We start from the raw sequence: 13,401 nt of genomic DNA, 5'->3' as shown, positions 1-13,401 counted from the left end.
CGCCTGGTTTTTTTTTAAATTGTTCGATTTTTCATGTTAAAAAATTCACCACATTCGCGTCAGTCCGCGTGGATATAAAATCAAATTGTGTCGATTGCATCGGATTCGGGGAAGTATTTTCTCTGAGGAACCGATGAGATATCGTGTTTCCCATGACACTAGTTTTGTTTTGGCGAGTACTGTTTTCAATTCCTCATTTTCACTTAATTGGAGAATATTTGTTCTGAGTGATTTTTGGAAAATGTACTATAATTTTAAGGATATTAATCACTTTATGGTTATAAGTTACAGTTTGTTGAAAATATGTCGAGTGCACATGGTGATTAAAAACGCCTCTTAACTTGATTTATGCACCAGCAACGACGCTAATCTTCCTCCACGTTGAAATTGTGCTATAATCAACTTTACGTTGTCCTTTTGCAGCAGCTGGCAGCATAACTAACAGGATGCTTTAGCACTTCACTAAAGTGACAAACTGGTGGAGTACGGAAAAGGATACCTGCTCATAATCTGATTATATCGTGAAGAAATAATTAAGCCGCTTGCCGTGTGTGCAAACATATCCAGCTATTCCGGATTGGCATTAATATCCCCATTGGATGACTTTTTCACATCAGTCTGTCATGTCTCCAATGTTGTCACAAATAACAATATAGAAGTAAAAGAAACCCGCAGATTTGTTGGGTTTGTTGTCTGACTTGCTAAACTGTATGACAAAAACTTTTTTTATTTATCCTCAAGCAGTGGAAAACTTTTTCTACATATAACCAGCGGGACGACGAATTTCCCAAACCCCGTAAGAACTGGGTCAAAAGTTGGCTAGCCATCAAGGATAGGTTTCGTGTATTTATAGAAATCACCAAGCAAACTCATAAATTACAGCAACTTTTCACTGTTTGCTTACATGTGGCTTCAAGGGAATCACCACCCGTGACTTGACCTGGCCGCCACTGCCATTGCTTGAAGCAACAAATTTATTTCTTGCGGGTTTCCGCCGACGAAAGGAAGTCCATGCCAAGTTTATGTTTTGCGCCTTTCTATTTGTGGACGACTGAGAGTTGTTTGTTGTACTTGTGAAAACCACAGTTTCAGTGTGGTTGTTTTTGTTATTTCCTAATATGTCTCATAAATTATTGCTGGCTCTATTTTCGGTAAATTGAGTCAACCTAGTTCTTTCCAAGAATCTTTCAACATACACTTGCATCACATCACATCCCACATTAAAATTGCTCCCCACTGCTGTGAAAATTCAACCACATAATTCGTTCCACTAGCGTGTTTACCGGTGTGTAAAGTTTTCCAGCAAAACTCAGGTATTGATTTTCTCTTGTGCAATCACATCTGCAGGGAGTTTGAGCCTGGTCGGAATGCATCTCGCATTCACTTGCACCATCCTGGCAAAGTTGTGTGTGTTTCCTATCCCACCTGAGCCCGAGATTCTTTCTAGTGCATCACTTGGCCTCTTTTGAACATCCCACACGAACTCATATTCACTCAAAACCACGTGTCCGTTGGCACGTGCTGTGCCAAGGGTTTTGCCGAGCATTTGAGGTCTGTTCATTGATTTCAAAGATGCAGGAGGGCGTATGAAATGTAAAACTTGATTCCTACGATAATTTTTCGAGGCTTATAAGCTGAATGAAATATCTCCATGAGATTTATTTTATTAATTTAAGTTAATTTTGCTTTGATATATTAATGATGTGATGGAAACAAGGGCGTCTATGTGGAATGTCTCTTTAACTTTAACTACATTTGCATCGTTGACACCCAAGGGTTAGACAGCCAAAGTAAACGTGCCCCAGAATCTTTCGTATTCGTTAGGAAGGAAAATAAATACCAGAATCCGCGCAATACGCTCAAGAGTGCATCATCCGGTAGAAGGCCAGGGTGGGTCCGAAAAAAGGTTCTACATATCGTTCATCTTTATAAAGCGTGATTTGCCCCTGTCTACTTTCAGACGTAAAAAAAACTCGTCTTTCCTAGAGATAACACGATACCAGCACGCAGCAGGCTCAACTTGAGAGCAAAAGCCTGAAGTTTTCAAAGTATTGCTAGGATGTGCTCTAAGGGGACCGCTGCCTCGCTCTACCAACACAACACCTCGATGATCGTGTGCTCTCTTGTACAGTATGGCCCATAAAAAAATGCGACATGTGCATTTTTTCACAGAAAAAGTGGTGCCATTCTTAAATTTATTTAACAATCTGATTTTTTGTGTATTATGGTGTTAGTTTAGCATGTTTTGAAGATATCGTCATGATAATTTTTTGCAGTTCACTAAAACTGTGTACAGGCGGTCTACAATTATGAATGTGTTTTTGGAACAATATTTACACTAATTAAATAATTTATATTTCAAAAACGAAACAGTTTAAAATATCCAACAATGTGCCGAAAGCATCATTAGAAGTCCTTCTTAAGAGCACATTCAGTTGGGAACCCGCGCCGAAAAAACGGCTAAGTCCTCCTTGCGCGAAACAAGTGGGAGAAGTGGAGCGAAAACATCAACAAAGAAAAAAAATAATTTTAGATCTGCCACTGCACACTTGTAAAACCATTTTTTGAGTTAGATTCAAAGCTCCGTATTCGGTTATTTTTATTTAATTTCTAAGTATAATGAAGTCATTTATGATCCCCAGAACCGTTTTGGGTCAATATGACCACATTGGAACCGGTTCCAGGTACGGCGGTGGATTCCGGATTACGGTCAATTTCGAAAATATTACAGAGTTATTTTTTACCAGGCAAAATAGGTGTCAACGTACATGGTTTTTCAAATCAAGCTCTCGCATGATCTACAGAACCATTTTTTGACCGAAATGGCCAATTTGGGACCGGTTCCAGGTACCGCGGTAGATGTTGGAGCACGGTCAATTTCGTAAAAAAAATCTAGATTTATATTTGATCGTGCTATATGTGTTTCAAAGTGCATGATTTTCCAAATAAAGCTCACTCATGATCCACAAAACCATTTTTTAGACCCAATTGGCCACGTTGGAACCGGTTCCAGGTACTTCGGTAAATTCCTGAGCAATATCGTAAAACCAAAGAATTATGTTTGATCAAACAATACGGGTATCGTAGTACATGATTTTCCAAATCGAGCTCATTCATGATCCCCGAAACATTTTTTTTTTTGCCAATTGGCCACATTGGGACAAGTTCCAGATACCGCGATGGATCCCGGAATACGGTCAATTTCGAAAATATTACAATTATTTTTATTACAGTTATTTTTGACCGGGCAATATAGGAGTCAAAGTACATGATTTTTCAAATCAAGTTCATTCTTGATCCTCAGAACCATTTTTGGATCAATCTTGCCGCTTTGGAACCGGCTTTGAGTACCTCGAAATTCCAAAGTATGGTAAATTTTGTAAAATAATACAAAAATATTTTTAAAACCAAACAAAATGTGTATCACAGTTTATTGATACAAATAAAGCTCAGAAACATTTTTGGACCGGTTTTACCACTTTAGAGTTTCCAAAATTAACCGTGAAAAAATGATTGATTGATGAATAATATAAAATTAAGTAAAAAAACTCCCTGTTATATTTACAGTAGATTTTCTAGTTTATTTCATGTCAAATTTCGTAAAATTTGGTGTTTTGGAATTGGTCCCTGTGAAAATTGCAATTTTTGAACTAGAAAAGTTAAATTTTTGAGCATGATTTTGAAAATCTTAAACTTTGACACCCATATTGCCATACTAGAAATTGCTCGTATGTGGCCACCCTCTGACTGGTTCCTTCGGCTTTTGGAACCTACCAAACATACTTTGATCATTTCTAAATTTACTTTGAATGAAAAAAGTTTATTGAATTTTTTGAATGGTTGGAAAAAATAAAGTCAAAAAGCATGAAAAAGAAACGCACAGTTAATACTAAAAATATTCAAAATATTTAAAAAGTGATAAAAGCGTTTTTTTTTATATTAGGGTAATTCTCTACCAACTCACACGAAATCGGGAAAAGTTGCCCCGACCCCTCTTCGATTTGCGTGAAACTTTGTCCTAAGGGGTAACTTTTGTCCCTGATCACGAATCCGAGGTCCGTTTTTTGATATCTCGTGACGGAGGGGCGGTACGACCCCTTCCATTTTTGAACATGCGAAAAAAGAGGTGTTTTTCAATAATTTGCAGCCTGAAACGGTGATGAGATAGAAATTTGGTGTCAAAGGGACTTTTATGTAAAATTAGACGCCCGATTTGATGGCGTACTCAGAATTCCGAAAAAACGTATTTTTCATCGAAAAAAACACTAAAAAAGTTTTAAAAATTCTCCCATTTTCCGTTACTCGACTGTAAAAAATTTTGAAACATGTCATTTTATGGGAAATTTAATGTACTTTTCGAATCTACATTGTCCCAGAAGGGTCATTTTTTCATTTAGAACAAAATTTTTCATTTTAAAATTTCGTGTTTTTTCTAACTTTGCAGGGTTATTTTTTAGAGTGTAACAATGTTCTACAAAGTTGTAGAGCAGACAATTACAAAAAATTTGATATATAGACATAAGGGGTTTGCTTATAAACATCACAAGTTATCGCGATTTTACGAAAAAAAGTTTTGAAAAAGTTACTTTTTGCGTTTCTCTTTGTTTCGTCGTCCGTGTCTGTCGCGGGTGACCATGAACGGCCATGATCGATGACGACCAACTTTTTTAAAACTTTTTTTCGTAAAATCGTGATAACTTGTGATGTTTATAAGCAAAACCCTTATGTATATATATTAAAATTTTTGTAATTGTCTGCTCTACAACTTTGTAGAACATTGTTACACTCTAAAAAATAACCCTGCAAAGTTAGAAAAAACACGAAATTTTAAAATGAAAAATTTTGTTCTAAATGAAAAAATGACCCTTCTGGGACAATGTAGATTCGAAAAGTACATTAAATTTCCCATAAAATGACATGTTCCAAAATTTTTTACAGTCGAGTAACGGAAAATGGGAGAATTTTTAAAACTTTTTTAGTGTTTTTTTCGATGAAAAATACGTTTTTTCGGAATTCTGAGTACGCCATCAAATCGGGCGTCTAATTTTACATAAAAGTCCCTTTGACACCAAATTTCTATCTCATCACCGTTTCAGGCTGCAAATTATTGAAAAACACCTCTTTTTTCGCATGTTCAAAAATGGAAGGGGTCGTACCGCCCCTCCGTCACGAGATATCAAAAAACGGACCTCGGATTCGTGATCAGGGACAAAAGTTACCCCTTAGGACAAAGTTTCACGCAAATCGAAGAGGGGTCGGGGCAACTGCTGTGTGAGTTGGCGGAGAATTACCCATTAACGTCATCTGATTGGCATTCACATATTTTTACAATAAGAAATACACAGTTTATAATTTATTATACTTATTTTAGAAAATTCAATATCATCTCGGTACTCGATTCAAACACACAAACAAACCCCATTGTTATTTTTTTTTCCTTAACAATATCTAGTTTTTGATCTTTTTTCTTCTTTTTTTCCTGTTTTGAAGATTTTTTAAAAGCGTAGGAAAAATTCAATTAAAATTGGTTACGTAATAATATCAAAACATTGAACAATTTTATAAAAACTTTTTGTGTAACTATACAGAGATGATGCAAAATGCAATTTCGTAATTTTAACTACTGAGCACTTCGCTGAGATTTCGGTCATTCGATTTTTTGTATTTTTTAATCCTTTTTTGGTGCCTTTGGTATGCCTTAAAAAACAATCTTGAGTGCGTTTGTCCAAATAATTTTCCATACAAATTTGGCAGCTGTCCCTACAAAAATGATGTATGAAAATTCAAAAATCTTAATCAAAAAGTCCTTCAAAAGATTGAAGGACTTTTTGATCGAGTTGGGTAAAAAAATTTGTGATATTTTATTTAACTTTTTGTCGAATTTGCAATCAAGTTATAGCCAGTTTTAGGTGACTTTTTTGAAAATAGTCACAATTATTCATTTTTTTTTTAATAAGTGCATACATAACATTTTTTTTAAAGCTGAGAAAATTCTCTATATTTTGCTTTATTGAACTTTGTTGATAGGACCTTTAGTTGCTGAGTAAAAGTAAAGTAAGTAAATCTTTTTAGTCATTGGTTCACCCGTACAAGTCTCCATACAATTTTGGCAGCTTTCCATACAAAAATTGTACGTAAATATTTGAAAACCTGAAGCTTTGAAGGAATTTTCTGAACAATTTGGCATAGTTATTGATATTGATTAGGACTATTCTGAAAAACTGGCACGCGGAAAAAAACTTTTTGCCGATTTTTAAATTATCTTTTTCTCTCGAATTTCAATTTCCCAAAATCCGTATTTTTTAATTATCGAGAATTTGGATATACTTTAGGGGCCAAAAAACCACAACTTTTGAGCCCTAGAGAAGTTTGCCAAACATTTTGCCGTCCAATAATGATTTTTTGAAAAACTAGTGATATTTAGTAAAAATAGAAATTGCATACATAATTTTTTTACCTATTGGCTCAAAATTTGCGTTTTTTTTGTTCCAAAAAACATGTCAAAAAGTCTCGAAAATCAAAATCAATGCGGATTTTGGGAAATTGAGTATTTGTAAAAGAATAGTTATTAAAAAAAATCTTTTTTTCCTGTTTTGAAGATTTTTTAAAAGCGTAGGAAAAAATCAATTAAAATTGGTTACGTAATAATATCAAAACATTGAACAATTTTATAAAAACTTTTTGTGTAACTATACAGAGATGATGCAAAATGCAATTTCGTAATTTTAACTACTGAGCACTTCGCTGAGATTTCGGTCACTCGTTTTTTTTTTTAATCCTTTTTTGGTGCCTTTGGTATGCCTTAAAAAAACAATCTTGAGTGCGTTTGTCCAAATAATTTTCCATACAAATTTGGAAGCTGTCCCTACAAAAATGATATATGAAAATTCAAAAATTTCAATCAAAAAGTCCTTCAAAACATTGAAGGACTTTTTGATCGAGTTGGGTATTTTGGGATATTTTATTTAACTTTTTGTCACTTAAACTTGATTTGCAAAAAAAACACTTTTTTAATTTTTTTATTTTCTGTTATGTTTTAGGGGACAGCAAATGCCAACTTTTCAGAAATTTCCAGAATAGGTAAAAAAACTTCGACCGAGTTATGAATTTTTGATTCATTAGTGATTTTTTTGAGTACCAATTTTTCTGAATAGTCTTCATCATTTTGTAGGACAACAGCTAAAATTGTATGGAGACTTGTATGGGTAAACCAATGACACAAAATAGCTTCTTTGATCATAGAGAATGGCCCCACAAAGTTTGAGCCAAATAAAGGGCAAAAAAAATTGATTGAATTTTTTTTTGGAAAAAAATATGTAAAACTGGTTGAGTATACTATTAAAAAACATTGTTTACGTTTAATTTTGCATTTATATTCGGGGTGTTACTTTGGGGTGTTTGCAAATTTATTTTTTGAGACCACAGAAACTGATAAAGGTATGCAACTTGAGTAAAACAAATTTTTCCATGACCTCATTGTTTTTTTTACAATTTTTCAGTAGTGGCATAACTGTCATAATGTGAAAAGTTTTTAAGATAAATTAAAGCATAATGTTTTAATTCTGTACGCAATACGTATCTAAAAAACTTTTCACATCATGGCAGTTATGCTACTACTGAAAAATTGAAGAAAAAAACAATGAATTCATGACTAAGTACTGAGCTACTTACATTTTTCTTGAATTTATGAAACCATTTCCAAGTGTTTTGACATGCCGATTGACATATTTGAACATTTGGAAAAGTATGGCGAAGTATGTAGCTCAGCAAAATTTTCATGTATAACGTAATTTGCGAAATATACCTGATAAGCCCCATCAAAATTTCTTGAGTTTTTTTTAATTTTAGAGGAATGAAGAATTGTTTTCTCAAAGGTTATTTTTATTTGTTCATGCAATTCAGTTAATTAAAAATATTATAGATATGAGTTTTAGAGCAACAGACAGTCAATGCATTTATTTATGTTACTTGTAATTAGAGATAGTTACTTGTAATTTTACCAGATATTGTTTTTTTTTGGTTCAAAATCCAGACCAAGACTTCATATTTTTGAGAATGTTGAGTATTTTTAGCAAGCTTATCAAAATAAAAAGAAGCATAGCTGGAAAATTATATGTAAATGCATCCGATTTTTAGTTCTTGCTGATTTCATGTAGAGTACACCTTTAGCGCCAACAAACAGATTTTATTGAAAATTGTATTTTTAAATTATTCATTCATTCATTATCATTATCAGAACCATTATGTTTTGAGCAGTTTTAGAAAGGAAATTTTAAAGGCTTTTGAATTAATTTATTTCATGTAAAACGAGTCGTGCGAAATTCAGCCGAAAACATATGTTTAAAAAAAGCCATATCCGAAGGCCAGTGAACTATTTTATTAAAAACCAACATGTCCAAATGAAAGCAGAGACAATTTAACATAATAATTTAAAGAAAAAAAATCGGGTGTTTTCCATTTTTGCCCGAATTACTATCACACATTTTTATATTTTAAATTTTTGTATCTCGGTCTTGGTCAAGATCGACAAGAGGAATAAATTATTAAAAAAATAAAGCATAATCTTTTAATTCTTTACGCAATACGTATCTAAACAACTTTTCACATTATGACAGTTATGTTACATATTTGAACATTTGGAAAAAATCCTCGACTGGGACCGGCATTCCGGATTCACCGAAACTGCCCAAAGTAGCCAGATGACCAGCTACTGAGTTTCTGACATTTTCATTGAATTTATAAAACTATTTCCAAGCGTATTGACATGCCACTTGACATATTTGAACATTTAGAAAAATCCTCGGCTGGGACCGAAATTCCGGATTCACCGGAACTGGCCAAAATGGCCAGATGACCAGCTACTTAGTTTCTGACATTTTTATTGAATTAATAAAACCATTTCCAAGCGTTTTGACATGCCTAGGGCGTCCAATTTTCCCGGGTTTTGAATTTCCCGGGAAACGGAAAAAATATTATAAATGGATTTTGTTTGTTCTTTGTTGTCCTTTGAATTTAAAATAAATTAAAATTTTTATTTCCAGTGTTATTCAAATTTAATAAGTCTTTTATAAATATATTTCTCTTATTTTTTTATATGGCATGACTAGTCTAGATCTAAAAAAGTTAGAAAAATTCATTGAAAATGTCTAAAAAACAAAAAGCGACAACAGATAAAATTATGCAAGTCAGTGTAAAATTTTAAATAAGTTTTGAGTTTCTTGTTTTATATGAAACATATTTTACAAATTGTGATTGATGAAAAATAATTTGAAATGTTTGAAATGTTAATCCGGAATTGCGGATTCACCGGAACTGGCCAAAGTGGCCAGATGACCAGCTGCTGAGTTTCTGACATTTTCATTGAATTTATAAAACCATTTCCAAGCTTTTTGACATACCGCATGACATATTTGAACATTTGGAAAAAATCTTCGACTTGGACCGCAATTCCGAATTCACCGGAACTGGCCAAAGTGGCCAGATGACCAGATTCTGAGTTTCTGACATTTTCATTGAATTTATAAAATTATTTCCAAGGAACTGGCCAAAATGGCCAGATGACCAGCTACTAAGTTTCTGACATTTTCATTGAATTTATAAAATCATTTCCAAGCTTTTTGTCATACCACATGACGCATGGACCGGAAATCCGGATTCACCGGAACTGGCCAAAATGGCCAGATGACCAGCTACTGAGTTTCTGATATTTTTATTAAATTTATAATACCATTTCCAAGCGTTTTGACATGCCGCTGGACATATATGAACATTTGGGAAATATCCTTGGCTGGGACCGAAATTCCGGATTAACCGGAGCTGGCCAAAATGGCCAGATGACCAGCTACTGATTTTCTGACATTTTTATTGAATTTATAAAACCATTTCCAAGCGTTTTTACATGCCGCTTGACATATATGAATTTATTGAATTTATTTTATTGAATTTATAAAATGGCCAGATGACCAACTACTAAGTTTCTGACATTTTCATTGAATTTATAAAACCATTTCCAAGCGTTTTTACATGCCGCTTGACATATATGAACATTTGGAAAAAATCTTCGACTTGGACCGTAATTCCGAATTCACCGGAACTGGCCAAAGTGGCCAGATGACCAGCTACTAAGTTTCTGACATTTTTATTGAATTTATAAAACCATTTGCAAGCTTTTTGTCATACCACATGACGCATGGACCGGAAATCCTGATTCACCGGAACTGGCCAAAATAGGCAGATGACCAGCTACTGAGTTTCTGACATTTTTATTGAATTTATAATACCAATTCCAAGCGTTTTGACAGGCCGCTTGACATATATGAACATTTGGAAAAATCATAGGCTGGGACCGAAATTCCGGATGCACCGGAACTGGTCAAAGTGGTCAGATGGCCAGCTACTTCTGACATTTTCATTGAACTTATAAAACCATTTCCAAGGAACTGGCCAAAATGGCCAGATGACCAGCTACTAAGTTTCTGACATTTTCATTGAATTTATAAAACCATTTCGAAGCGGCCGCTTGACATAAATGAACATTTGGAAAAATCATCGGCTGGGACCGGAATTCCGGATTCACCGGAACTGGCCAAAATGGCCAGATGACCAGCTGACCAGTTTTTGAGATTTTTATTGAATTTATAAAACCATTTCCAAGCGTTTTGACATGCCGCTTGACATATTTGACGATTGCACCAATGTAGCAACATTGGGTCATCCGATGGCCACTTGGAACCGATTCCAGGGTCCCCGGAGGCTTTGACCATATGTAATTGCACTGAACTATGTTAAAAAGCATGTTTTATAAGAAAATGATAAAGTTAGGCGTTGTTCCATGTCAAAAAAAAACTTACAATTATACATTAGTCTATATTGGCATTAAAATAGTTCTATGTCGAAAAACCATTATTTATTTCTCTCAATTAGATGAATCCATGTCGATAAAACATACCCTTGGTCGAAAAAGTCACTAGGTCTATAAAACCTAATGTCTTTTTTCATCATTATAAAACTCTTTATCAATATCTGCGAAAAAAAAACATTGCTGGCTCATCTGCTTTATGGCATCACGACCGATTCAAAAATTGTCCTCATATCGAAATACCCGAACCACATTGATCACCAAAATCAATCCGGATAACAGACTATTTAGTGAAAACACCGTCCGCTTGTTTGCCGCCTGCAAATTCACCTAATTCTCACACGTTATCAAGGCAATTCTGATTGAACGGAGTTTTACCAATTCTTGCACTTTCTCCTTCCTTTCGTGCATGCGATGGCCAGCAGAGATGCTTGGTGCTGCGTCGCGGCACGTGGAAACCAACCAAATTTTCAAAACTTTCATCTTGTCTGAGGTCCAACTTTCAAAATTTACAAGAAAAGTATCAATGTTATTACATCATCGTTTTCCTCAGAATGTCAGCTACAAGCTAAATGTAATCTTACTAGGCTTTTATCGAAAAATAACGGAGATATGGCGAGCGAAAGCAAAAAACATAGATTTTCAGTTTTTCGGACTTTTTTACGGAAATTAGTCCAGTTTTCACAAAAAGGCACCAAATCACTCCAAATTTCACCACAACGTAGATTGGAATGTGCACAACAGCGTGAATGTATTTATTTTGCCAAAATTTTTATTCCTGATTTTTTGGCGACGAAAACGCAAAAAAAGAAATTTTCCCCATGGGGCTCCAACTTGGTGTGTCGTTAAATACGCCCAATCAAGAAAGTTTTTTAATTTTGTTAAAATTGGTAATTTGTGTGAAAAATGCCATTTTGGTTATTATTTTGTGTGATTCTGTCAAAATAAATCAATAATTTAAAACCGTTGTCGTTGGCTCAAAAGCGTGCCCAGCGGCTCTATATTGTTAAAAGTCACATCAGAGCATCTGTTAGTATCAATTATCATCATTAGTAGCATTTGTTTTTTTCGTTGAAACATTGCAGGCTCCAAAAAATCCCAAAAATTGATGCATTTTCAGAATCGGGATATTTTTGAAAAGTTCACTATTTTACTATAACTGGTAAATAGAATGCGTAAAATTCGGTAGAACTAACTCTTACAACTCTCAAAAACAGTAACCTTGAAGGCTGTATACTTTTTAGTCCATAAAAATACCATAATAGGCTATCCAGATCGACCAACATGAATTCTTTATATGGCCTGGGCGTAGAGCAAATTGGAAAATTATAAATTTCAATGAGCTGTAACTTATTTTATGCTAAGGGAATGGTTTTAAAGGCATTGATTGTTTGTTTTGAACCTATTTAACATGTACACATGCTACATACATCATAAATAGTAAAAATAGTCCCGATTTACACCTAATAACAATGTCGCATTTTTTATGGGCCATACTGTACCATTCAGATGAGAATCCCAGCCAGCTTAGCACAAGAGAGCATCCGGGCATCGACTAGCTGTTGAGGTGAGCAGGACGAGCATTTTTTGAGCATTAACAGTGCGCACGTATCGTGGCAGGCCATCCCACCGGTCGATCGTCCACGTCTCAAGTGGTTAAGAGCTTTTTTTTACTGGTGAGGGATAAAACTAGAGATCCTTTCAAAAAGTGCGAATTATGCATAGTCAGTTATGATGAGCAAAAAATATGATTTTTTGGAAATGTGGAAATGTGTTTCCTGTGAACTCCCGGTGAGTTTTGAAAATATTTTTGAAAATTTTGTTGTATTACCAATAATTTGAAAGAAACTTGGTACTGCAGTATCAAGTTTCTTTCTAATTATTGGCAACAAAAAATATTTTTGAAAAGCTGAGAAAAAAAATATTTTAAAATTTTTTAAACCAAGACTTATATTTCAATATTAGGCCCTTTTTAAATGTTAGTCTAGGTTTAAAAAATTTGAAAATATTTTTTTCGAAAGGTTCGGAAAATTTCATGAATGTTTCATATTTAACTTTGAAAATCGGACAATTAGTTGCTGAGATATCGACATTAGAAAATGGTGTGTTGTTTGGGTGCGACTTAGAAAACATCAATTTTCCTGTTTTTAAACCTTTGCATGGCAATATCTCAGCAACTAAGGGTCGTATCAACAAAGTTCAAAAAAGCAAATATAGAGAATTTTCTCAACTTTTCAAAAATACTTTTTTCAAAAGTGGGCAAACAACACTAATTTTAAAAAACGAAAAACTGCGGCTATTTTCAAAAAAGTAATCTAAAAATGAATTTAACTTGAAATCGGTGCACTTTATCAAAATTTCACTGAAGTATTTTTTGATTGCAAATTTAATTTTACAACAAAAAAATGAAGTTGAAAAATTTTTGCGACCAATTTTTCGATTTTTTGAAAAAATCAGTATTGATTCAAAAATGCATAACTCGCCCAAAGATTTTTTGCACAACCTGGAAATTTCTGAAAAGTTGGCATTTGATGTCTTCTAAA

This window comes from Culex pipiens, chromosome 1 (genome assembly GCF_016801865.2).
Source record: "Culex pipiens pallens isolate TS chromosome 1, TS_CPP_V2, whole genome shotgun sequence".
NCBI lineage: Eukaryota > Metazoa > Arthropoda > Insecta > Diptera > Culicidae > Culex > Culex pipiens.
The sequence above is the reverse complement of the archived record's forward strand: the minus strand, read 5'-3'. Positions refer to the sequence as shown.